Here is a 26,893-nt window from a genome sequence, read left to right as displayed (position 1 = left end):
CCCCAGCTCCTGGCCACCTGGACTCCCAGATACCTGAAGCTCCTCTCCGCCTTTTTTTAGTGGGAGCTCGCCAATCCCCCTCTCCTGGTCCCCTGGATGAACTACGAACAGCTCGCTCTTCCCCATGTTGAGCTTGTACCCCGAAAAGTCCCCGAATTCCCTAAGAATCCTCATTACCTCCGGCATTCCTCCCACCGGGTCCGCCACATACTGCAGCAGGTCGTCCGCATAAAGTGACACCCTATGCTCCTCCCCACCCCGCACCAACCCCCTCCAGTACCTTGACTCCCTCATGCCATAGCCAGGGGTTCAATCGCCAGTGCGAAGAGCAGGGGGGATAAGGGACACCCCTGTCTCATCCCTCGGTGCAACCAAAAGTATGCGGACCTCCCCCTGTTTGTGGCCACACTCGTCATCAGGACCTCATACAACAGCCTAACCCACCTGACAAACCCCTCCCCAAACCTGAACCTCTTCAGCACCTCCCACAGGTACCCCCACTCTACCCTATCGAAGGCTTTCTCAGCGTCCATCGCCACCACTATCTCCGCCTCCCCCTCCCTCGCCGGCAACATGATAACGTTCAAAAGCCTCTGCACATTCGCGTTCAACTGCCTCCCCTTCACAAACCCCGTCTGGTCTTCATGGATGATCTGCGGCACACAATCCTCAATCCTCGTGGCTAAGACCTTCACCAGCACCTTGGCATCTACATTTAGCAAGGAAATCGGTCTGTAAGACCCACACTGCAGGGGATCCTTGTCCCGCGTCAGGATCAAGGAGATCAGTGCCTGGGACATCGTCGGGGGCAAAGCCCCCCCCCTCCCTTGCCTCATTGAAGGTCCTAACTAACAGCGGGCCCAACAGGTCCATATATTTTTTGTAGAATCCAACCGGGAAACCGTCCGGCCCCGGTGCCTTCCCCGCCTGCATGCTTCCTATCCCTTTGATCAGCTCTTCCAGCCCAATCGGGGCCCCCAATCCCGCCACCAGTCCCTCTTCCACCTTTGGAAACCTCAATCGGTCCAGGAAGCGGCCCATCCCTCCCTCCTCCCGTGGGGGCTCGGATCGGTACAATTCCTCGTAGAAGTCCCTGAAGACCCCATTGATGCCAGCTCCACTCTGCACCACACTCCCTCCCCTGTCCTTAACTCCCCCGATCTCCCTAGCTGCGTCCCGCTTCCGAAGCTGATGCGCCAGCATCCGGCTTGCCTTTTCCCCATACTCGTAAATCACCCCCTGGGCCTTCCTCCACTGCACCTCTGCCTTCCTGGTGGTCACCAGGTCGAATTCGGCCTGTAGGCTACGCCTCTTCCTCAACAATCCTTCCTTGGGCTCCTCCGCATACCTCCTGTCTACCCTCACCATCTCCCCCACCAGCCTCTCCCTCTCCCCCCGCTCCCTCCGCTCCTTGTGGGCCCTAATGGAGATCAGCTCTCCCCTCACCACCGCCTTCAGTGCCTCCCATACCATCCCCACTCGGACCTCCCCGTTGTCATTGGTCACCAGGTACCTCTCTATACTTCCTCGGACCCGCTCGCTCACCTCCTCATCTGCCAACAGCCCTCTCCTCCCCATCTCCAAGTCCACCCAATGCGGGGCATGGTCTGAAATGGCTATTGCCGAATACTCAGTATCCTCTACTCTCGCTATCAACGCCCTACTCAAGATGAAAAAGTCGATTCGGGAATAAGCCTTATGGACATATGAGAAAAATGAAAATTCCCTAGCCCTCGGCCTTGCAAATCTCCAAGGGTCCACCCCTCCCATCTGGTCCATAAACCCCCTCAGCACTCTAGCCGCCGCCGGCTTCCTACCCGTCCTAGACCTGGAGCGATCCAGTGCCGGATCCAGCACCGTGTTAAAGTCTCCCCCATTATCAGGCCCCCCACTTCCAAGTCTGGGATCCGACCCACCTTACGCCGCATAAAACCCGCATCGTCCCAGTTTGGGGCATACACATTGACCAGTACCACCCTCTCTCCCTGCAACTTACCACTTACCATTACGTACCTACCGCCATTATCTGCCACAATGCTCGACGCCTCAAACGACACCTTCTTTCCCACCAAGATCGCCACCCCTCGATTTTTGGCATCCAGCCCCGAGTGAAACACCTGACCTACCCACCCTTTCCTCAGTCTTACCTGGTCTGCCACCTTCAGGTGTGTCTCCTGAAGCATAACCACATCCGCCTTGAGCCCCTTCAGGTGCGCGAACTCACGGGCCCGCTTAACCGGCCCATTCAGTCCCCTTACATTCCAGGTTATCAGCCGGATCGGGGGGCTACCCACCCCCCTCCCCCGCCGACTAGCCATGACCCCTCCTCGGCCAGCCACGCGCCGGCACCCCACACCCGGCCCGTTCCCCACAGCGGCATAGCCCCGCCTCGACCCCACCCCCCCCACTCGCTCCAGCTCCTCCTTGACCATAGCAGCAGCAACCCAACCACCCCCCCCCCACTGGCTAGGATCCACCCTAGCTGATTTACTCCCCCCATTACACTACCGCAAGTCAGCTGACTTCTGCTGACCCCGCCTACTCCCGCCTCTCCTTCGACTCCTCCCATTGTGTGGCACACCCTCCTCTCCATAGGCTTCCCCCCTCCCCCTTCTGTTTGAAGCGCGGGAAGCAACCCTCGCTTCCCCGCCCCGGCCCCGCCCCCTCCAGTCTTCAGCGCGGGAAAAAGCCCGCGCTTTCCACCTACCAGGCACTGCCACCTCTGACGCAGCTCCTTTTACAGGCCCGGACCCTCACCCCTGACTCGGGCCTCCCCCTCCCCGCGGGGCCCATCTCACCTCCAAGAGCCCCCCCGACCAACCCAACCAAAATAGTGCCCTAACCGCCCCAGCCACCCTCACCGACCCAAAAGAGAAAAAACACAAAGATAAAGAAACCCGGAGCAAAGGCCCCCCCTCGAAACAAATATAAACATAGCATATCAACCGCAGTCCCCAATCGCCCGTCCCGACCCTAAATCTGTGTCCAACTTCTCGGCCTGAACAAAGGCCCACGCCTCCTCCGGAGACTCAAAATAATGGTGGCGGTCCTTGTAGGTAACCCACAGTCGCACCGGCTGCAACATGCCAAACTTCACCCCCTTCCTGTTCAGCACTGCCTTCGCTCGATTGTACCCGGCCCTCCTCTTCGCCACCTCCGCACTCCAGTCCTGATATATCCGAACCTCCGCGTTCTCCCACCTGCTGCTCCTCTCCTTCTTGGCCCACCTGAGCACACACTCCCGATCGACAAACCGATGGAACCTCACCAGCACCGCCCGCGGAGGCTCGTTAGCCTTGGGCCTCCTCGCCAGCACTCTATGCTCCAGGGGCCCCTGGAAGGACCCCACTCCCATCAGCGAGTTCAACATGGTGACCTCATAGGCCCTCACGTCCGGCCCCTCCAGCCCCTCCGGGAGGTCCAGAATCTGCAGATTCTTCTGCCTCAACCTATTCTCCATCTCCTCGAACTGCGCCTGCCATTTCTTGTGGAGCGCCTCGTGCGCCTCCACCTTTACCACCAGGCCTAAGATCTCGTCCTCATTGTCAGAGATCTTTTGTCGAGCCTTGCGGATCGCCACTCCCTGGGCTGTCTGTATCTCCAGCAGCTTATCAATAGACCCTTCATTGGCTCTAGCAGGTCCGTTTTAATCTCTCTGAAGCAATGCTGGATACCCTCCTGCTGCTCTTCCGCCCACTGCACCCACGCTGCCTGGTCTCTGCCCGCCGCCAATTTGTCCTTCTTCCCTCGCATCTTCTTCGGGTCCACCACCACCTTTCTTGTCGCCCCGCTCCTAGTTGAAGACATATACTGACGGGGAGCTGTTGTAGACTCCTTCCCACACCGGGAAACGTCATAAAAGTGCCGTTGGGGGCCCTGAAAAGAGCCCAAAAGTCCGTTTTTGCGGGAGCCGCCGAATGTGCGACTTAGCTCCACATAGCCGCAACCGGAAGTCCAGCTGGAGAAAGTTATGGTTCATCCATGACTTGGCATCAGATAAGAAGTCTGACAAAACAAGAATAGTCATGGAATTGAGGATGCTGGTGGAGAAGCATAATGTGGTGTAATCACCAAATAAATCAAAATTCATCCCACGTCTGCTGATAATATCTCCACGGCCAGTGTCACATAGAGGACAGATAGGGAGCTTTAGGTATTCCAGTGGTGATAATGTGGAAATGAGAAGAACAACCATTACAGGAAATGTGCTGGTTCTCTTCAGGAATAACAGAATAAACTAGATTGGTAATCTCCCAGAGGTGAGTCACAGAGCGGAGGATGGAGGATAGGATGGTTACGTGTCCTGCTTGTCATGCAAAAGCAGAAGAGAGAAGACATACAATTGCTGCAGTCGCAGATGACATATAAGAGATGCTTGAGCCCTGCATTGGTGGTGTGTCATTGTTATGTGTACAATTTGGCCATGCTAACCATGACTAATTTGGATATAAGCATGGATGAATTAGATATCCTTTTCTACAGTGAACCATCCAAGTTCCTTCGCTTTGCATTTGCCCAAAATTATCCTTTATACTCAGACCCAGGACAATTTGGAGGCATGTGAAGTCAAAGAACCTGGTAAAGTTGATTATTTAATCATACCTATAGTATTCTGGTGATCACCACCCTGAGTCTCAGTCTGTCTCGTAGCTCGTTAACTTCCCTTAGTCACAGTGATGTTTTCACTAGTAGTGGGAGAAATTTCACGTACAAACATTCTGCATTGAAGAATAGCCCAAAATGTGAGCACATACGAAGTAATGTATTTTCTTTTACCTTTATGTAAAGCATCTACTGGCGCAAAACACTAGGTAGGTGCAGTCCAAGTAGGTGGATATTTTAGTTCCTAACTGCCATCTATTAGAAGTGTTATTGTTTCATAAATCTGCAGGAAAATATATGTTGAATTTGTGTATAATTTTTAAAGATCCTTGTTTTTTTATCTAAATGAAGTGCCTGGTACAGAAGAAATAAAAAATATTTAAAAGCAAGTGGACAGGGAAACTGAAAAACAGAGAAGGAACATTAATACTGGTCAACCATTTACTCCTAGTATTGGACTTCCATCCTGATATCGACCACAAAGCGGACAAGGTGGAAATTGGGCTGAAGAAATTGAAGAGAGAATTTTGGGAGAGACGAGTATGAAGCCTGAAAATCCCTTATGCTGTTTTAAACAGTCTTCTCAGTACGCCCTGTCACCGTCAAAGATTTCAGTAGAACCCCCCCCATCCACCTCCAGTCTCTCTGTTCCTGAACTTCTAAAATTGTACCATTTTGGCTATATTGCTTTTCCCCATTCTTCCCTCATAAATCTTAGTGCAGTTGGATGGCACGACGGCACAGTGGTTAGCACTGCTGCTTCACGGTGCCCGAGGACCCGGCTTCGATCCCAGCACCAGGTCACTGTCCATGTGGAGTTTGCACATTCTCCCCGTGTCTGCATGGGTCTCACCCCCGCAACACAAAGATGTGCAAGGTAGGTGAATTGGCCACTCTAAATTGCCCCTTAATTGGAAAAAAGATTTGGCTGCTCTAAATATATATTAAAAAAAGAAACTGCTTTCTTTTAAAAAAAAACGAAATCTTAGTGCAGTCTGTATAAATTGGCATTTGGAGAGATTATTTGCACACCCCTGAATGAAAAGGTTCTGATGAATACATGCACCAAGGAGAGGGAAATTGTGTATAAGTTATGTAAAATTTTGCATTACATCTCCAATTTCTAGTTTTAGTGCAATATGTATTACATTTTCATAATCCATTCAAAAAACTCATCCCTAAAGCATTATGTAATTCATGAATATTAATACTTTGATAATTAGTGTGGCTATATTGTGCAATCATGCTTCTGCAATGGTGGAATGGGTGCACGAGCTGATTAAAAGTCTAATGCTTTGATCAGCTGAAGTTGCCCGATACCAACAGCAGTCTCACACTGAAACCATTAATGGATACTCCTGCCGCTTATGATACCACTTGAATTTTTTTCAGAGCACAGACCTCTGCCAGTTTACATCACTAGATTTTCATGAACAATCTGTCAATGCAAGTCTCATGTAAAGTTATTGCCTGTGCCATTTAGAGTGGTAGGAAAAGTGGCAGGAAGTCACATTAGAGTTTGTTTCATGGACAACAATCAGTACATTCACCCTATAAAACATGAGCAAAGAAAGAAAGGCATAAAAATTCAGGTCATATATTACTTTGGCAAGATCTGTTACATCAGAGAATTTGGGGGAGGGGATTGGTTGGAGGTCTGAAGCAAGCCAAGGGGTGATTTATTTTCCAGTTAATTGTCAGCAGGATTAGCCTGAAGATGTTATTCAGATAAAAGCCAATAGTACTAATGGAATTCCATGACAGTAACCGAAAGGTTTTACTATCCAGAACAGATCGAGTGGTAGTGACCAATATTATAACTGTAAATATAAGGGGTCAAAATTTGTTGTGATAATGGCAATCTTAATGCCACTTGCTAGTATCAATGTGTAAATAGTTCTGCAACCTCTGTATAGGAAGAGATCCCTGTTAACTTCTAATTACCATAATTTGCTGGGTGATTTGCACCACACCGCCATTAGCTTTGTACAAAAAGCATCTTCCTGTTACTTTAATAACTTGCTGGATTTCGATATTAATTATCTGCTAAACACAGATAAAAAAAGTCCAGTATATTAATAGTGCAGGTACTTATATAATAATGTGATAATTGTTCATGTTTGACAATCAACCTCTCTGGCCCAGAAAATGAGCAACTTAAACTTGGAGTGTCGATTCTTCAGGTAGTGATTTTTTGTAGGCTTTAAAATAACAATTTTTTTCAAAAATACTCTTACTTTTCCTTTCTCATTTTTAATCTCTGTCCTAATCCAATATTTTTATCACACTCTTTATTTCTCCTTCTATACCTGATTTGTCCAACTCACCTTTTGTTTCAGCTGTTTAATTCTTAATCCTTAAACCTCATTGATAAAAGAGTCAAACTGTTGGGCTCACCGTTCACTAAGGCCTAAATGTGGCCCATTGCCCCCCTCACGTCATAATCAGCTTACATTTCCAGCAAGTTAGGATGCAAAACAAACCATGAGTCAAAAGGTGCAGGAAAATGTCAAACTAATAATAATATTTTATTATTGTCACAAGTAGGCTTAGATTAACACTGCAATGAAGTTACTGTGAAAAGCCCTAGTTGCCACATTCCGGCACCTGTTCGGGTACACAGAGGGACAATTCAGAATATCCAATTCACCTAACAGCACGTCTTTCAGGACTTGTGCGAGGAAACCGGAGCACCCGGAGGAAATGCACACAGACACGGGGAGAACGTGCAGACTCCGCACAGCCAGTGACCTAAACAGGGAATCGAACCTGGGACCCTGGAGCTGTGAAGCAACTGTGCTAACCTCTGTGCTACCATGCTGCCTCGCCATCTAATGGTATATACCATGAGATGCACCAATCCAGCAAGTTATGGCCAATAATTTGCTTTAATCAAATTTGATATTTGATGTATTTTTTTCGTTAATACTGAATTGTATTTGATGCTGAGCATCAATCTTCTACAGTTCACCCCTGAAAGTCATTTTCAATTCAATTTCAATATTCAACACTGATGGAATACTGGAGTTTAATGCACTTTTACATTAGTATCCCAGTTCTTCTGGGAATAAGACAACTCTCCACGTCAGGAATGGTTAAAACTAAAACCATTATGAAAAATGATGTGATCAATTGGAAGTCCTATACCATCAGAAACAATGATTCATTAGATATGTAGGGACACATCGAAATGGGCCTTTCAGCTTAACCAACCACTCCAAATTTAAATACTAACTTCCTTTCCTATTTCTTTATCCTCCATGGAGAATGCCCTTCATCAGACAAGTCATAGAAACTTCTAATAGAACAGCACAGAAGGAGATTATTTGGCTCATCGAGTCTGGGCTGGCTCTTTCAAAGAGCAAGCCAGTTAGTCCCACACACCAATCCTTCCTGATATCCCTGCAATGTTTTCTCCTCCAAGTATTTGTCCGATTCCATTTTGTAAGGCCGGCTAACTCTGCATCCACTATCGTATGTTAGCAATGCTGCTTCAAAGGAATATTTTAAAATAACCTGCACTGACAAGTCATTTTCTGTTGGACAAAGTGCATCTTGCAGGCACCTTGCAATCTCAGAAAGGGTATACATTTAAAATGACACTTACTGTCTTTACTTTTCACATTGGTGAATTTCCAGCAGTATTGCATTTTCTATTTCAGAAGTTTGAATGTTTTTTTTCCCCTTTTTCATTATGCTGAGTCGATGTATTCTGTGAGAATGTAATTAAGAAATGAATGACCTCACAGGCAATCGGTACATTTTTGATATGAATTTTTATTAGAGCAGGGCAAAGGAAGCAACAAACAAATAGCAGTGATGCAGACTTTTGTCAAGCTAAGTGCAGTGGAGTAGTTCTTGATTGGTTAGTATCTTGCAATCTAGCAGTTGCAGCCCATTCAGTCTTGTGCAGTGTGGTATTTTCTGGATGATCGATCCATGTGGTACTTTCTGACCAAGGAATCTGTCCACAATTTAATGATGCACAGCAGATAGTTCTTTTATAGCATCTGAATATTTTGACATAATTTCACATGCATGAACGTTCCACAAGAAGGTCAATAACTTATATGATGATCATTTGCATTGCTTGTAAAGCATCAAAAATGACAATACATCTCATGAACTTTCAAACAAACTTCGATTTTTAAAAACATCAATAGATGCCTTATATACAAACAAAGTGGCAGATATTAGAGAAGGGAACAAAGGTTGTAACCCAATCTCAGAGTTTATATATCACATTCAATTTAGTGAAATATTATGGATGTGAAAATATCACTTTTCACTCCATATGCCTGTAGGCAAATGTCATAACAACAGTCAGTAACTTAACTGACTCCGTTTCAATCGAGTGAAGCTATAACTATGCAGCAGATGCCAAGGTACTAAATAAAATATAAAGAGAAAATAAAGGGTGTTTTCAGTACCTTTTGCAGATAAAATGCTGTAAATAGGTAACAGTGGATGCATAAGTGAGCTGATAACTTCCATAAATCATTTTGGAATAAACTGCACATTAACTTATTTCCCAGCCATGCATTGTTTATGGAGCAGATATGGAGTTAATTTTGTTCAATAATAAAATGCTTTATTTGAATTATTTATCTGTAGTCTAGATACCTACCAACATGAAAGGTAATTCAATACAATCATTATGTTATATCGACATCTCTCACCAAAGGTTACTTTTAATCAGATGAATTATTATGTCTCCTTGCTGCTTTTCCCCTTGACAAATTTCTATCCTTGTCTCGGAAAGATAGCGATTCTTTATTGAAGTGCACCTCTACACCTCTCGAGCCACCAGTCATCCAACAGAACCTTACCAACTGCCCATAATTCTTTGTGGGCCTCTCTAGTCCCTCAGTGCACCTGTACAGGCACTGGAGTGTGGCGGCTAGGGGATTTTCACAGTACTTCATTGCAGTGTTAATGTAAGCCTACTTGTGACAGTAATAAAAATTATTATTATAGTGAACAATGACAGCTGATTCAAATGCCTGGTATTCACAAACTTGGAAGTCATATTGATTGTTTATATTTGTTTTATTCGTTAATGGAATGTAGGTGTTGCTGGGCAATTCAAAGCATCATAGAATCCCTGCTGTGCAGAAGGCCCATCGAGTCTGCACCGACCATCCGAAAGATCACCCTACCTAGGCCCACTCCCCTGCCCTATCCCGGAACCCCACTAATTTAGCATGGCCAATCCACCTCAACTGCACATCTTTGGACTGTGGGAGGAAACGGGAGGACCCGGAGGAAACCCACGCAGACATGGGGAAAATGTACAAACCTCATACAGTCTCAAGGTCAGAATTGAACCTGGTATCCTGTGAGGCAGCACTGCTAATCACTGTGCTGCCATGCCATCTATTGCTGTGGATTGTAGGCCAGACCAGGGAAGGATGACAGATTTCCTTCCCTAAAGGACATTAATGAACCAGATTTTGTGGCAATCAAAATGGTTTCAAGGTCATCATTACACTTTCTAATTCTAGATTTTTATTGAATTCAAATCTCACCATCTGGTGGGAATGGAAACCTAGCTTCCCAGAGCATTACCCTGGGTCTCTGGATTATTAGTCCAGCGACAACACCACTATGGCACTGCCTCCCTTCCATAATATCATCTCACTCCATCCCTGGCTCATCTGCTGCCTTAACCCTCATACGTGCCTTTGTTACCGTCAGACTTGACAATTCCAACCTAGTCCAGGCCAGCAGCCCACATTCTACCCTCCATAAACTTGAGGTCATCAATCTCTGCTGCCTTTGTTCTAACTAACGCTATGTCTCTCCACCTCTCTTTTTCCTCCTCCTCCTTTAAGATGCTCCTTAAAAAATACCTCTTTGACAAAGCTTTTGATCATTTGCCTTATTCTCTCCTTTTGTGGCTCAGTGTCAAATTTGTTTGGTAACGCTCCTATGAATGTTTTATTATTTCCAAGGTGCCATATATAATACAAGTTGTTGTCATTGATGCATCACCGTCAATCCTGTCTGTCCTCAATTGATGCCAGCATTCTCACTCAGCGTGTATCACAGGAGAGCGATTCAGCGATGAGAAATTGGTCTATGTTTTCCACTTCCTAGCACAAGGAGGCTGAGGTAATGCTAATTGGAGCACTATTGTCACTATCTAAGCTCAGGTCAGCTAACTCAAGAACAACCAGTGTTTAAACATTTCTGTCTCAAAGCCTTATTCATTGAGCCATCAGTGGAGCATACAATCTTTCTCCTCGATGGCTTCACACTGTTGGTCTCACACCAGAATTGTATTATTGTCTATACATCAGAGAAATGCAAAACTTGCATCACGCTAATTTGGAAACTGCAGTGTAACTGGCATATTAAGTTCATAGTATCAAATCAGCTTTGATAAATAGGCCAGGTAACTGGAATGAACATTTATCTTCACATTAAATGATAAAAATGAGTATAGAACTGCTAACTTTGCATTCATAAAGCCTGTAAATAAACAAAATTGAAGAAGTACTATGTTACTAAGTTTTAGTCTGGTAGCACTTATTTCATAAGATAAGATTCAAGAAAATATTATTTGTGAGGAACATCTTAATTTCTAATAATGAAGAAGCGTTCAATATACTACTTTTCAACTTTCAGTATTATATATCAATATGTAGTACAATATCGGCAGTAATCATTATATAACTTACCATATTGGCAACCATGCAATGGCCTCTTAAATGTAAAGCATAGTCCAACACATTCCACTTCAATTTTCGCACCTTCCCCCCTCTCCTTTTCTTAAAATTATTGTGCAATGATAAAGGACTAATTAATAATGTTAGGAAAGAGTGACCATAATATGATAGGCTGTTACATGAAGTTTGAAAGTGGTGTTGTATAATCAGAGACTAGGGTCTTAAATCTAAACAAGGGAAACTATGAAGGTATGAAGGCAAAATGGGTATGGTACATTGGGAAACTATGTTAAAAGTACAATTGTAAGGGGCAGCATAGTGGCGCAGTCGTTCGCACTGCAGTCTCACAGCGCCAAAGTCCCAGGTTCGATCCGGCTCTGACTCACTGTCCGTGTGGAGTTTGTACATGCTCCCCGTGTTTGCATGGGTTTCGCCCACACAACACAAAGATGTACAAGGTAGGTGGATTGATTACTTGGAAAAAAATTAATTGGGTACTCTAAAATTATTTTTTTTAAAAGGTACGATTGTAGATAGGCAAAATCTAACATTTTAAGAACTAATACATTCCTTTAATGCACAAAAACCCAGCAAAGAATGTGTTCTAGTCGTGGCTAATGAATAAATCAAGGATTGCATTAGATCAAAGAAAGATGCGTAAACCGTTGTCAAAAAAAAGTAAGCCTGATGATTGGGAACACTTAAGAATTCTGCAAAGGAGGCTCACAAAAAAGATTGACAAAGGGAAAATAGAATATGAGTGTAAATTAGTGAGAAACATAGGGGGCGATTTAATGGGACAAACGCAGATCACTTTTGGGCACGTTTAGTGGGGTATTTCTTGGTGTCTGTAGTGCCAAGATTGACACCGCGATGTAATGGCATGTTGCCATTCTTTTTTGGCCTTGGCAAGGAATACCCCACTGAGGCCGCACTTTACACCATTTCCTGCACTGACGAGCTCAGCTCACCAGTGCATGAAGAGTATTCATGGATCGCGATGCTCTGGTTTTTCGATAGCCCTCAGCCACATCACCGAGGCCTCCGGACACCCCCTACTGCACCCAACCTACCTCTTATGGGATCCTCGAGACCCCAGCATCCTACTTCTTAAGGGCAAGACTCACCCAGGCTCGGTCCATGGCATGTGAAACCTGGCACCTTGGCACTGCCAGTTTAGCACCCTGCAGTGCCCCTATCAGACTGGAGATTCCACTGGACACCCTGGCAATGCAACGGTGGCCCTGCCAGGGTGCCTGGGTGGCATTATCAAGGTGCCAGGCTGGCAATGCCTAGGTACCCGAAGGAGTACACCCTGTCCATTGCCCGACTGTTCAGGGATTGCTGATGGCCTGGGAGACCCCTCAGGTGCCCTTATGCCTGGTCCACATTTGTGTGGACCAGTCCGAAATGGTGTCATTGTGAGGTCTCCCAGCTTAGGCATTTCAAGTGTTGTGAATCTTGAGAGAGGCCTCTCACAAATGCTGATTATCTGGAGACAAAACCCAGCTGTGCAGCTGGAAAGCTACACACTGGTTGTCTTGCCTCAGCCAGAAACCTTTGTGTCTGTCTTCTCAGAGTCAAATACGAAAACCCTCCCCAAAATAATGGAGAATCAAGGAACTAGTGTAAAAGAGGAACTGCAATATTAGTTAAAAAAAATACAAGAGAGATGAAGGGATTTAAAGCAGATAAATCCCCAGGACCTAATTACCTACAACCCAGATTATTGAAAGAAGTGGCTGCAGAGATAGTAGATGCATTGGTGGTCATCTTTCAAAATGGTATAGACTCTACAATGATTCCTGCAGATTCCTGCAAATGTAATCCCACTATTTAAGAACAGAGGGAAAGAGAAAACAGCAAACTACAGATCTGCTAGCCTTGCAAGTGTAGTAGGGAAAATGTTAGAATCTATTATAAAGGATGTAATAACAGGACCTCTGGAAAATAATGGTAGAATTGAGCAGAATCAACATGGATTTATTAAAGTGGAATCATGTTTAGCAAACCTGCTGGAATTGTTTTAGGATGTAGCTAGCAGAATAGATAAGGGGAATGGGTGGATGTGGTATATTTAGATTTATAGATGTTTTTTGATTATGTCCCACACAAGAGGTTAGTGAATAAAATTAAAGCACATGAAATAGGGCCAATACACTCCCATGGTTGGTAACTGATTAGTGGACAGAATACAAAGAGTAGGAATAAATGGGAAATTTTCAGGTTGACTAATGGAGTACCGCAAGGATCAGTGCTTGGGCCCGAGCTATTCACAATCTATAATCGATAGTTTGGATGTCAGGGTTAAATGTGATATTTCCAAGTAGCAGATGACATAAAACTAGGTGGAAGTATGAGTTGTGAGGAGAATGCAAGATGATTTAAGTGGATTTGGAGAGGCTATATGAATGGGCAAGTTTGTCAGATGGAATACAATTTGGAAAAATGTAACATTATCCATTTTGATAGGAAAAACAGAAATATAGATTACTTCTTGAATGGTGAGAAGCTGGGACGTTTTGAACTTCAAAGGGACTTGGTTGCCCTTGTTCATGAGTCACTGAAAACTAATATACAGGTACAGCAAACAATTAAGAAGGCAAATGGTTTGTTGACCTTTATTACAAGAGGTAAAGGTAAAGGTGATCTGATGGGAGATAATCTGAGATACCTCAGATTAAAAATTAATCCAGGAGGGTGGAAAAGAAATGAAAAGTTTCAAATGTTTTCACTGTAATAAACTAGGGCATGTAAAGTCACAGTGGTGGTGGTTGAAGAAAAGTACTGGGAAGGCTGATGTGGTAAAACAGGATAAGACAGTGGGGTTTGTGGAAGTGGTAAAGGAAAGTCCAAGTGAAGCGAACGAGGAGCAAAAGATCGTACAGCCTGATCAAAAGGTGATTGATCAGAAGGTGCCAGATCTCTTTAACGAATGTACTTGTGAAGTGGTAATACGAGTAAAAGAGAAACTATCTTGTCCAGGAATACAGTTTATCTTGGGTAATGATATAGCTGGATCGCAGGTGGGAGTGATGCCTACTGTGGTTGATAAGGCAGTGGAAAATCAGACAACTGAAGTGTTGAAGGACGAATATCCTGGGATTTTTCCAGATTGTGTAGTAATAAGGTTGCAAAGACACAGGTTAAGACAAGAGGAGAAATCAAAGAGTGAAGATGAAGTTGAAGTGCAATTATCAGAAACGATTTTTGATCAGATGGTTGAAAAAGAACAAGAACAGGTGGAGGATGAGGCAGATATTTTAGTTCAGGAAAATTGGTGGAGTTACAACAGAAAGATATAGAAATAAACCGATGTATCAGAAATGAAATGAAAATCGCTTATTGTCACCAGTAGGCTTCAAATGAAGTTACTGTGAAAAGCCCCTCATCGCCACATTCCGGCGCCTGTTCGGGGAGGCTGGTACGGGAATTGAACCATGCTGCTGGCTTGCCTTGGTCTGCTTTCAAAGGCAGTGATTTAGCCCTGTGCTAAACCTGCCCCAGTGTAAAGCATACACGGAAGAGGAATCTGAGTGTATACCAGTGTTATTACCGTAAAAGTGATGTCTTGATGAGAAAATGGAGATCTTTACATATGCAGGCGGATGAAAAGTGGGCAGAAGTTCATCAAGTAGTATTGCCGGTACGGTATAGAAAGGAGGTGTTCCGAGTTGCACATGAGGTACCAGTGGGAGGTCATTTGGGAATAAGGAAAACTCAAGCTAAAATCCAAAAACATTTTTATTGGCCTGGACTACATAAAGATTAGTTAAATTTTGTCAATCATGTCACACATGTCAAGTGCTAGGGAAACCTCAAGCAGTGATAAAACCAGAGCCCTTAATACCCATTCCAGCATTTGAGGAAACTTTTACAAGGGTCCTAATTGATTGCGTAGGACCGCTTCCTAAAACAAAAAGTAGGAATCAATATCTTTTGACTATAATGGATGTGTCTACTAGGTTTCCATAGGCCATTCCAGTACGTAACATTACAGCTAAAAAGAATGTGGAGGAGTTACTTAAATTCTTTACTAGATATGGACTACGCACAGAAATACAATCGGATCAAGGATCAAATTTTACCTCAAGGTTATTCAAAGAAGTTATGGATAGCTTAGGAGTAAAACAATTTAAATCAACTGCGTACCATCCAGAATCGCAGGGAACGTTAGAAAGGTGGCATCAGACATTAAAGACAATGTTGAGGGCTTATTGTCACGATTATCCAGAGGATTGGGATAAAGGAATTCCATTTGTTTGCAATTAGGGATGCACCTGATGAGTCAACCAAATTCAGTCCTTTTGAACTAATTTTTGGTCATGAGGTAAGAGGACAACTTAAATTGATTAAGGAAAATTGGTGAGTGAGAAATCGGAAATTACATTATGGATTATGTGTCAAATTGTAGGAAACGATTAAATAGACCATGTGAATTGGCTAGACAACATATAAGATTTGCACAAAATGTGATGAAATGGGTAGCGGACAAGAAATCCAAAGTTCGTAGTTTTGCCATTGGAGATAAAGTTTTAGTGTCAATACCAGTGGTAGGTGAACCTTTAAAAGCTAGGTTTTGTGGACCTTAACAGATTTAAAGGAAATTAAGTGAGGTGAATTGTGTGGTAAAAACACCAGATAGAAGGAAGACTCACCGAGTGTGTCATGGAAATATGTTTAAAAGGTACTTTGAAAGGGAAGGAGAGAAAAAGGAGGTTTTAATGATTCTAACTCAAAAGTGACAAACCAAATCCAGATGACTGTGAATTTGACATACCTCAAATTAAATTGGAAAACGAGGATGTTCTGAAAAATTGGGATAAATTGTTGACTTACCTTCCAGAGGAAAAACGAACTGACCTGAAAGAGTTATCGCTTTCACATGGGCAAGTTTGTAGAGATAAATTGGGAAGTACTAAAATGACTATACATGATGTAGATGTGGGAAATGCTGTTCCAATCAAACAACATCCATACAGACTTAACCCTTTAAAATTGGCACAGGTTAACAAAGAGATTGAGATTATGCTTTCAAGTGGCATAATTGAAGTGGTTTGGAGCCAATGGAGCTCACCCATAGTGATGGTACCTAAACCAGTCGCTACCCAATGGTTGTGTGTGGACTATAGAAAGGTTAATGCAGTTACAAGAATGGACTCTTATCCTATCCCACGTTTGGAGGATTGCATTGAGAAAGTGGGACAATCAGCTTTTATTTCCAAACTGGATTTATTTAAAGGTTACTGGCAGGTACCTTTATCCGAAAGGGCGAAGGAGATTTCAGTTTTTGTGACTCAAGGTGGTATATATCAATTCAAAGTTATGCCATTTGGCATGAAAAACGCCCAGCCACATTTCATTGGTTAACTAACAAAGTTGTTTCAGGATTACCCAATTGTGTGGTATACATCGACGATCTGGTAATTTTCAGCCAGACATGGACAGAACATTTGGAACTTCTGATGGAGTTATTTGATCGACTTCAGGAGGCGGGTTTGGTGATAAACCTAGCCAAAAGTGAATTTGGAAAAGCCCAATTCACTTTCCTTGGCCACACAATTGGACAGGGTCGAATGGTCACACAGGATGTGAAACCATCAGTTATTGAGGAGCTTTCGATAACCTAAAGACGAAGGGAAATACTGCGATTTCTTGGCATGAGTGAATTTGATCAAACATTTGTGCAAAGGTTTTGTAGCGTGATTGGTCCACTGATGGACTTGCTGAAGAAATGTCAAAAATTTCTGTGGACAGCAGACTTTCATCAGGCATTTCACGGCCTGAAAGCTGTGATAACCAATGCTCCTGTGTTGGAGAATTACAAGGGACTCTGTGATCAGATTGAACTAAAGTATCTGACTTTAAAGAGAAATGCTGAGGCATAGAGAAATGGACGGACCGTGCAAGGACCTTCTTGTTCAAAGAGACTGTCAATCGAGAAGGATTTCAGTTGGAGGAAGAAGAACAAAAATGGGCTATATTGTTGGACATGTTTGCGTGTGTCGTTTTTTTTAAAACAAAAAAGTATATTTACTGTGTGCATTTCTTAAAGGATAGTGAAAAATGAAACCATCTTGAAGTTGATGGTTTGTTTGTTTTTTCTTGGGGGAGGTGCCATGTGAAAGTACCTTTAAGAAATCGGTGTTTATAAATTGGTGTGTATATAAATATCTGTAGTGAGGGTACCTTTAATAAATGGGTGTTTATTACTGCAGTGATGTCAGAGAGGGGGTGGAGCTGGGCTGCCTGTCAGCTTTTTACTTTCATTTTTGAGCAGGTTGCAGGGTGTGTTTTAGTTTCGTTTTCAGAGCTGGATAGCTGCAGTCACAGCCAGAAAGTGTATGAATCTCTCTCTGTAATCTAAAGACTGTAAATCGATCCTGGTGATTTAAAACTAATAATAGTAGTGACTTTAACCTGATGTGCTTCTGGTAAAAGGTGTTTTAAGTCATATGGATGTTAAAAGGAAAGCTTAAAGGTTTACTTAGTGTTGTAGTCTTTGGGGGTTGTATTTTAATTAATGGTTGCTAAGATGTTCACTGTATATTTTAAAAAGGTTAACTTGAGTTCATAGAATAAACATTGTTTTGCTTTAAAAAATACTTTCCATTTCTGCTGTACCACACCTGTAGAGTGGGTCGTGTGCTCCCCATACCACAATCTATTAAAAGTTGAGGGTCAGGTGAACTCCATGATACACTTTGGGGTTCTCTAAACCCTGGCCCTTAACAATATGCACAAATCACTGAAGGTGGCAGGGCAGCTTAAAGTCGTGGTTGAAAAGGCGGATGGGATCCCAGGCTTTGTAAGTAGAGGCATAGAGTACAAAAGCACAGATGCTATGATGAACCTTTATAAAACATTGCTTCAGCCTCAACTAGCGTACTGTAGCCAGTTCTGAGTACCACAATTTTGAAAGGACTTGAGACTTTAGAGAGAGTGCAGAGGGGAGTCACAAGAATGAAGTCCCTCATCTTTGCAACCAGTTATGAGGAAAGCTGGCCGTGAGGAAAATCTGAGGCTGTCCTCCTGAGAGGAGGGTGCAAATAAATTTGTTCAAAGTGTTCAAATCATGATGGGTCTGGACAGAACAGACAGGGAGAAACTGGTCAAAATTAGAGGACATCAATTTAAGGTATATGGCAAAAGAAATGTTGGCAACATGAGGAAAACCTTTTTACACAGCGAGAGTATGGAGGAGGCAGGTACAATCATGGCTTTTATGATGGAGTTGGAAAAGCACCTGAAGGGAAACAGTTTGCCTGGTTACAGGGAAAAGGAAGTTTTATAGAGAATTTTCCTTTCAAATTGTATATATTTTACATTTGCCATTGTAAATGGCTCTTTAAGGATGCGTTCTTCATTTAAAGTACACGATAAACTTTATCACTGTCAGCAATGATATCGCAATGGTGGCATAGTATAATCGTAATTTTATACACAATCAAAAAGGTTTGTCAAAGGCTCCCCCCCCCCCATGAAGACAGTGCTCTTTTAATTCTGCTTCACTCTGTTGCAGACAAAGCAGGACTGCTCACCTTCAATACTGGCCACCAAACCAGACCAGGAATAGGTACTGGAGGGGGCGGGCGGGGGGGGGGGGGGGGGGGATCACAGACTGCAAACCAACTAAAATAGTTTTATTTTTGACTTAATGAAAAGACAAACACAAGTGGCTATTTGTCCAGAAATCTAAATGTCACTGTAAATAACTGGGACTTGACAGAGCTGCACCTTTCCCGAGGTCACGTGAGCCCACCTTGCCCTCCACCCCCGCCCCCCTGAAAAGCTTCAAGGCTGCCCAAATTACTTAATGTAAATCTGTCTTACCCAGCTAAATCCTCGGCTACGCTGGCTGCCATGCCTCTGCTAGACAGGGTCACAGGGGTCAAAATCGATTTCACAGGCCACCTGGAGGGCCCAGGCCGTGAACTGACTCAGACAATTTTTGTCAGAGCTCTGGCGGCCTTACCTCCCAGGGCTAGCCCCGGCTGGGCCTGCCACTGCCACTCCTGGATATTAGGTGGCAAAGCTATCGCAGGAAGAGGCCAGAGTTGTTGACCCTATTGCCTGACCCCTTCAAACTTCAGCACAATTTTTCTGGCAGTTACCGTGGTGACTGGGCACCCCAAGCTTATCCTAGCTACCACAATAAAAAAAAACACAGGAGAAAAGATTTTTTTTTGCAACCTACCGTGTGGTAATGATTCAGAACAGCAACTAGGGCTGCTCTCCCCTCGCCAGCGTCTTCTCACTGCTGTCTCCAGCAGCTGTTTTCTCGTAAAATCCAGTGAAGGAACCGGATGATTTGATGCCATGCCCGACGTTTATTTTCACTTCTATTAATAAACGTCACTGTAATAAAGTGGAAGGCATCTCCTGTTAAAAGTTTCCTCAATGCAGTGTGCAACCTGCCCCTTCCTGTACCAGCTGACACACACCTGCTTACACATACATTCTTTCCAATGACATGACATGTCGCAGGGAGACAAAAGAAGTGTGTGTGCAAGGAGGTAAACAATCACACTCTTACATATAAGAAGCACAATTAACAAAGTGTTTGAATAAAGTAAATGTTATTCCCAAAAAGGGGCCAACACATTTTCTGAATTGTAAGTATGCCTGCTGCTACTTCTTAATTAGTTTGTTGTTGCATTAAGGGCAGCAAAGTATTGTAATTTGCCAAGTTCAAAGGTGGTTTGGGGCCATAATAGAGTCCGACCCGTTCCCTGGTGACCAAGATGTGAGACTGATGAGTTTTGCCTGCTGGCTGGCAAGCTTTGGACTGAATGATAATGGATCGGGCAGTTAAGAAATGTCTGCAGGCACCTGATGGTTATCTGTCCCTTCCGCAGACAATGCAGTCCTATAGTGGATATGATCCCCGCACATCTCAGCTGTTGCCAATGAACTAACCATCAGATAAATTCCGGGTTTCCCGTTAGCCTTTCTTCTCTCCATTGCTTTTCCACCTGATATTCCCATCGTTTTCCTTGCGCGTGTGTGTGTTTTAGCACATTTCAAGTCCTCGAAGCACCTTTCCATTTCCTGGTAATTTAACGAGACACACCAGACTGAAAGTCAAATTGTCTTTCCAACGTAAAATTACATTTCACTAACTTTCTTCAACGCTGGTCGCTGGAACGACTCAGATAAATGCTAAAATTGTGTTTGTTATTCACGCGGTGCATCCTTCAGTCTACAAACCGCTTGTATTCGTGAAGGAGATTCAAAGTGCGCGCACATACATGATCATTGAAAGAGGCTTGTGAAAGAAAACCAGAGGAGGTGAAGATAGGCGGACTCTTCATTTAAAGTAAATTGAAAGAAGGAATACGCTACTAAAATGGAAATGGTTGGGAAAATAAAACAGGGAAAGTAAAATAAAAGGCAGGACAACTGTGAGAGTTTTCAGGTAATATAACTGGAACTACAACGGTTTATGCAAAGACTTCTTGTATCGATCTGGATGGAGAATGCTGTAGGGTGGTACTTCTTGAACTGAGAGCAGATTAATGGTGCCATATATTAATGCGTTTCGCTTTATGATGGCTACCACAATGGTCTGCTTCAGGATTTGACCACTCGGAAGTAGGACACTGTATAATTAAGCCTTTGGCGCAAAACTACTCTGAAATACAAAGAGCTGAGCTAATCTAAAAGCTCAAGTGCCCGTAAGTAAAACTTCTGGAAAAGTTACTGAAAGTGACAAATGCACGGTGACAAATAATCAATATAAGAACATTTCCGTGTTCTCTTTGTTTGGATGCATTACTGCCAAATGATGCAACGACCTTTGAAAGATTAACGGAACTATTACAGAAAATTTCATCCAGAGCATTTTCTTGACAAGAGTTCAAGTGGGAAGATTTCTACCTTAAGCTGTCTTGCACCAACAGGGTTACACGTGAAGCGGTGGACTCGAGAGGCAACTAGCTGACGTATCGGTTAGGCAAATCTGATATACCATCCCTTGACAAATTCCCTCGTTTCTCATCTCAAATTGTGTCTGAAAGGTGATGTCTTGTGTGATATCTATAATTCTTCGCGTATCGCACCGTAAATGACCCAGACTGTCATATAATCGATGTGAGAGCCTCAGCTGTCACAGATCTTCAGCCCGCCTTTTCCCAAAATGATAACGTGAGTTGTCATTTGAGGAAGTTTTGGGTTTCAGCATTTGGGACAATTGGGTGTGTGAACCTCAAATGACAATGTGTATAAAACTGGCTGCGTCCTCTAATACAAATGTGTCTGGAGAACTGATGCCCTTGTCAGTCTAATTTGAAACTTGCTTCTCACCCTAACCCTAAATGGAAAATAGATACATGCTAATTAACTTAAGGAACATGTAATGTTAACGAAATTAACCACATGTGCAGAACGTACATTAAGTTATTTTCCCCAATCTGATCTTGTCTTTCGAGTGTTTTGGTTACCGTGTTATAAATAACAAATTCCAACTTAAAGGCAAACGCTGCACTTGTTTAAAATATCCTATTCATGTCATGGGGAATGCCTCCTTTTGTTGAATAGGTGTTTAAGTGAATATCTACCCCTTTTCAGTACAATGGAACACAAGTGAAACATTGAGCATTAGATCGTTCAGAATTCAAGTTTCAGTCTCTGGGACTGAGGTGCACACTGCCAAGCAGTTTCTGCATCCTCTAGAAACTCAGAATATATCTTTTGTAATTCTATAAATAAAGCTGAATTTAAACACTTTTAAGAATCAAACCTACACTTTAACACTTTATCGGTAATTCTAACAGTTGTAATGTAGGGCAAGTTGGTAAATTGGCAAGACCTGGGCGACCCAGCAACTGTTTTACCAGAGAAAATAATCGTAAACAGGATTTTACTTTACCCTGAATGAGGCAGTATGAAAATATAGTTTGGGTCATTTTTGAAAGGCTAAGACGGATGGGATTGGCCGGAGATGAGACACACACTATTATATCGAAAACGGGCACCGTTTGCGGAATATTAAATGAGACAATAATTGATATATTGTCTTCTTTAAAGTAACGGTTTCAAATAAAGTTGAGCGCAGCGTTGGTTGCAGTTACTGTCCAATAGTAGGGAAGGTTCGGAAAAACACTTTGGGGAGTTCTCTGCAATTTGGTTTTTTAAAAATCCAGACTGCACAATTAGGCATCAGTCTTAATAACTGCTTAAAGGGCATGCTTTCTTTCTGTGTGTTTTAATGAAATGGTAATGCGTGAATTTTAGTCCAGGGGACTGAAATCTCATCCACTGACTGGTTCCCCCATTAGTCAGAGAGCTGTCATTTCTAGCAGAAGCACAATGACGAACCCCACAGTGATAGCGCTCTGATCTCCATGATGGTTACGATAACCGCTTGATTAAAATGGCTTGGTTGTTCTGCCGTTACTTGATAAGCGTGTGAACCCGCGTTATTTACAATAATGTGCAATGCCTGAATCGCAGCGATTGCATGTGCTTCTGCAGGGCGGTCTTCTTGCAACAAGATTTCGGCCATCAACTTCCTAGTGGAGCTCAGAGAGGAAGACCAGCTTCAAGTTGTGCTGCAGCAACTGCCTGTAAAAATTAATGAGAAATGTGATGATGTTGCCCAGTTCGATGGCCTTGCTCAATACCAGTGATGCTAGTTAGTCCAGTTTTCTTGTGTGCAGGAGGGAGACCAAGAGTAGTGAGTACTGGCAAACTACATTTAAGGCAATTATACAAACACAGTGCTCTACTATTACACTTTAGGCAAATACCAGTCCTTGAACTGGAAAATAATCACGCAGATTAATTACGACACACAAACAGAACCAGGACATTATTTAACCTGCACTAGTTTACTTCAGTAAACAACGTGCACTTTTCGGTGCAGCTTCTCTGTGCAGCGAATCCATATATCAGTTGAAACTCTGCAAGAAACAGGGAATGCTTTTAGTTAGACTTAAGGACCATAATGTAGCCACCCCGACGTTGACAATATCAGTTGCATGGACAAAATGCTCCAGAACGGATTTGTGGGATATGTTGTATATATTTAATTTCAGATATTGGTCAGTTCCAGAATGCATCCAATATATTTAGTTGGCTTTTGGCATTCAACAAAATGTGTCCAAATGGAGAGGTAAGATCCATTGTCTTCGGAAGCTGACAAAATAAGTTGGTAGACAAACCTTCCAACTTAACAAGATGCATGGAGAGAAAGAAACATTTTCTATGTAATAAGTCAAATTCAAAACACGTCCTTGCTACTTGCATGTAATATATTAGAACATTGAAGCTAAATTACGAGTCAGTGTTGTTACAAATAGTTTAGTGTAGTGCGCGAGTTTACAATGATGCTGTACGTTGATAGCAGAGTTCCAAAGCAACCGCTTGGATAAATAGGAAATAAAGCTGCAGTGCATTCCGGTGCTGTCTGCGATAGAGAAGGCAGAAAGAGTATGATTCAGTGCTTAAATAGGGACCACACGGAAGCATTAATCAGGTCGTGAAAAACTAAAGGGAACTATAGATTCAACATAATCGAGTTTCAACTTCTGGCTGTAGTTAAAGAATAGGTGGACAGCTGGATAACAGATATTACTGTTTAAGTGAAGTCATGCGAATAATTGAGTAAATTTAACATTAAGATTCAAGCCAGGGTGATTAATAAGAAATAGACTTACCTTCTTATATAGAATTACGCGTAGAGTGTACGGTAATTCAGATAATGATCAAAAATAAATCAAATGTATAGGCTTAAGTGATATTTATGCATGTTTTATTTTCATGCAATTAACATTTTGTTTAAAACCTGACAGTGAGATTTGCAACAAAAAAGTGCAAAGTCCAATAATTACTCCGCAATGCAATTAGTTAACAATTAATTAGCCATTTTGGTGGAGAGACAGGTACTCCATACACAGCAGACTTAAGTTTCCCTGTGATTACTTCTCACTACAAGTGAACTGGTATTAGGTTTGAGTACCTTCCCCATCAGTGCCTGGCACTAAGGAATGTTTGTTAAGTGTTTCTGAGTTTTCCTGGTTAGTGTTGTTAAAAAAAAGTTAAGTTAGCAATCTGAAGGATGCAGAACCCTATCATGTAGGTAGCATTTAAATAATGTTATCGATGACTGATTATATGTTCATGGGCAGAAGTTTTCTCTATTGCTCTGAATTGTTGGCCAAGCCCTAAAGGTATTCGGAAATTTCTGAAATTAATCAGATCGTCGCAAGTTTTGAAAACTGGTGCAACTTTTTTTCCTAAAACCAACTGTTGAATTCTTAAGGGAAATCACAGCGTGTCACACGAGATCCGTCCCTTTCATTGGCTGGTTACAATAGTTCTTCCAAATTGCACCTCCATTTGAGAATTTAACCGTTTTAATTCGTGTGTCATTTGTGAAAATTTGTAACGTCGACTCATAATGAGGCAAGATCAGTTGGCTAACAGTAGCAGATCAACAAGTGGGAACTGAAAAAGCAACATGAAATACCAACTGTTTCAAAGCTGATGAATATAGTTTAGGAATGCCCTCTTCCTCTATTAAGCTGCCAAGGAACGTTTCTAACTTTTGCACTAAGAAATGAACCATCAGGGCAGCACGGTGGCGAAGTGGTTAGCATTGCCGCCTCACTGCGCCGAGGTCCCGGTTCGATCCCGGCTCTAGGTCACTGTCCGTGTGGAGTTTGCACATTCTCCCCGTGTTAGCCTGGGTTTCGCCCCCACAACCCAAAGATGTGCAGGTTAGGTGGATTGGCCACGCTAAATTGTCCCTTAATTGGAAAAAATGAATTGGGTACTCTAAATTTATTTTAAAAAAGAATGAACTATGCGTTTTCTGCATGTACATCCTTTTCATTTCTTTCATGGCTTTACCTGGGCTACTGGGGGTTGTAAACAAGACCACGCGATCGGGGTTGAGTTTGACTCCGTTTTCCAATTCACTGAAGGCTCAAGTCTGCGCGCAGCGGATAAATAGAGCCATTGTGGGGCCAATACATAAACCATCTCAACTTTTGTCAAGCTTTTATGCGAAAAGCACACACGACCTCAATCGTTTTTCAAAGCAAAAGACACCAAATCTTTGAGATGACATTACCCGCAAATAGACGCAAGATGCGAATCTACTACCACCTTTAGGTTCGGCAAGCTAGGGAACAGATTTCGGTCTATTTTTTGTTGAGTAGAGATGAAGGGTAAAATAGTGAGCAGCCTTTCCTTTGGGTGCATTCATTTCGTCTCTTGAATGATCACCCAGTCTGCCGCACTGCCTGGGTAATTTATGGCTGCTTCACTAACTTTCCCGTTTCAAGTCATATTCAGAGATGTGTGTGTGTGTGTGTGTGTGAAGGAGGTGGGGGCACTAATTTATGACCCGTTACGTTTTAAAAATAAAACGATTTGGAAATCGGAACCGTCAACCTGTGAACTTTCCATGCCAGTTCGTTTCCACGGAGTATACTGTTGCGTAACGGTTAACATGCAAGTGTCAGGGGGAAATTCCAATGTTCCTTTTGTTTTAAATTGTTTTAATTATAATTTGTAAAAGAAAACCCGAAATTCTTGACAAATTTAAGAGAGATTTACTCCTTTTGGAAAGTAGGACGAGGCAGATGGTAACGGCGTCATTAACAAACAAACTTTGGATGTGCAAGTCAAGCCTGAAATTGGGAGGGATCTGGGGAACAATGGGGCTGGTGTTGTAAAATCTCCTCTTTCTATTCACGCAAGCTAATATGGAATTCTGCAGCGCTGTCTGCGCCCAGTATCACGATTTCGGGGGTTTTTGTCGAGTTTGATTGTGACAGGGATGTTAGGGTACTTTGTGGAGCAGTGAAGTTTTCAGACACCGGTTTTAAATGTAACTGATTGAATCCGGCTATTGCTGCTTCTTTGGGCTGGATGTGCCGAGTGACAACAATCCTGATCTGTTCCTCAGTTCCCTGGCGAGCTAGTTACACAGCGCGCCGGTCTCTCTGAAGCGAATTTTAAAATGCCCTTAAAACAAATTTCCCCAAAGCTTCCATTTGCCCCCCCCCCCCCCCTTTTAAATGAATCTACTGAATACAGGGGGCATGACTAGTTTCTGATATTAGGATAAGGCAACCATTCCAAAAAAGATAGTTTCGCATCATAACTTACTTTGAAACAGGTCAATAATTGCATTTTGTAAAGTTAGAGCAGATGATTGAAGCTGCAGCTCACAGATTTGCAGAAAGGACAGTTCAAGCCCTTTGCTCAATTCAGCTGCTCCCTGTAAAGTCACGTGTGGAGTTAAACACGTCACCAGTAGTCGATTTCATTACAAGTTTTCAAAACCGATTTTATTAAAATGGTTTAAGAATTCCTGGGCATAATTCGGGTAGCTTTTTTCTCAAAGAAAATGGGCAACAGCAGGGACGTCAACGTGACATTGACAGCTTAACAAAGGGCTAAGGATGATACCATCCTTTTGTAGGATGTTGAAAGAGTGAGGAACAATTAGAGTGAGCGAGGCGTGCCCTTAGCTGTAACAGTGTTTATCCTCATTTGTTATCGCGATTAATTTCAAGTTGCTCCGTCAAAAAAGTTGTTGGTCGATTTGTAACTGGGGACTTTTGGAATTATGTCCAATCCGCCAAGTTGCAACGAAATATGCAAAC

General features: G+C 43.0%; 1 long non-coding RNA gene across 8 annotated transcripts in view; it reads right to left on the bottom strand.

The window, feature by feature from the left end:
- Positions 1-8,359: 8,359 nt before the first annotated feature.
- The window catches only part of LOC140389742 (uncharacterized), an 846,836-nt gene continuing 828,302 nt past the window's right edge, over positions 8,360-26,893 (bottom strand). For 3 of the 8 annotated variants that reach the window (XR_011934461.1, XR_011934462.1, XR_011934460.1), the window contains 3 exons: positions 20,193-20,324; positions 19,471-19,631; positions 8,360-11,076 (listed from right to left, as the gene is read on the bottom strand). This is a non-coding gene — a long non-coding RNA (uncharacterized lncRNA). Of the gene's footprint in view, positions 11,077-19,470; positions 19,632-20,192; positions 20,325-22,701; positions 22,839-25,127; positions 25,298-26,393; positions 26,798-26,893 lie in introns of those variants that run through there. The other 5 variants (XR_011934465.1, XR_011934467.1, XR_011934464.1 and 2 more) reach the window with 5 other exon arrangements.

The sequence above is a fragment of the Scyliorhinus torazame genome, chromosome 14, assembly GCF_047496885.1.
Source record: "Scyliorhinus torazame isolate Kashiwa2021f chromosome 14, sScyTor2.1, whole genome shotgun sequence".
Lineage (NCBI taxonomy): Eukaryota > Metazoa > Chordata > Chondrichthyes > Carcharhiniformes > Scyliorhinidae > Scyliorhinus > Scyliorhinus torazame.
The sequence above is the reverse complement of the archived record's forward strand: the minus strand, read 5'-3'. Positions and strand labels throughout refer to the sequence as shown.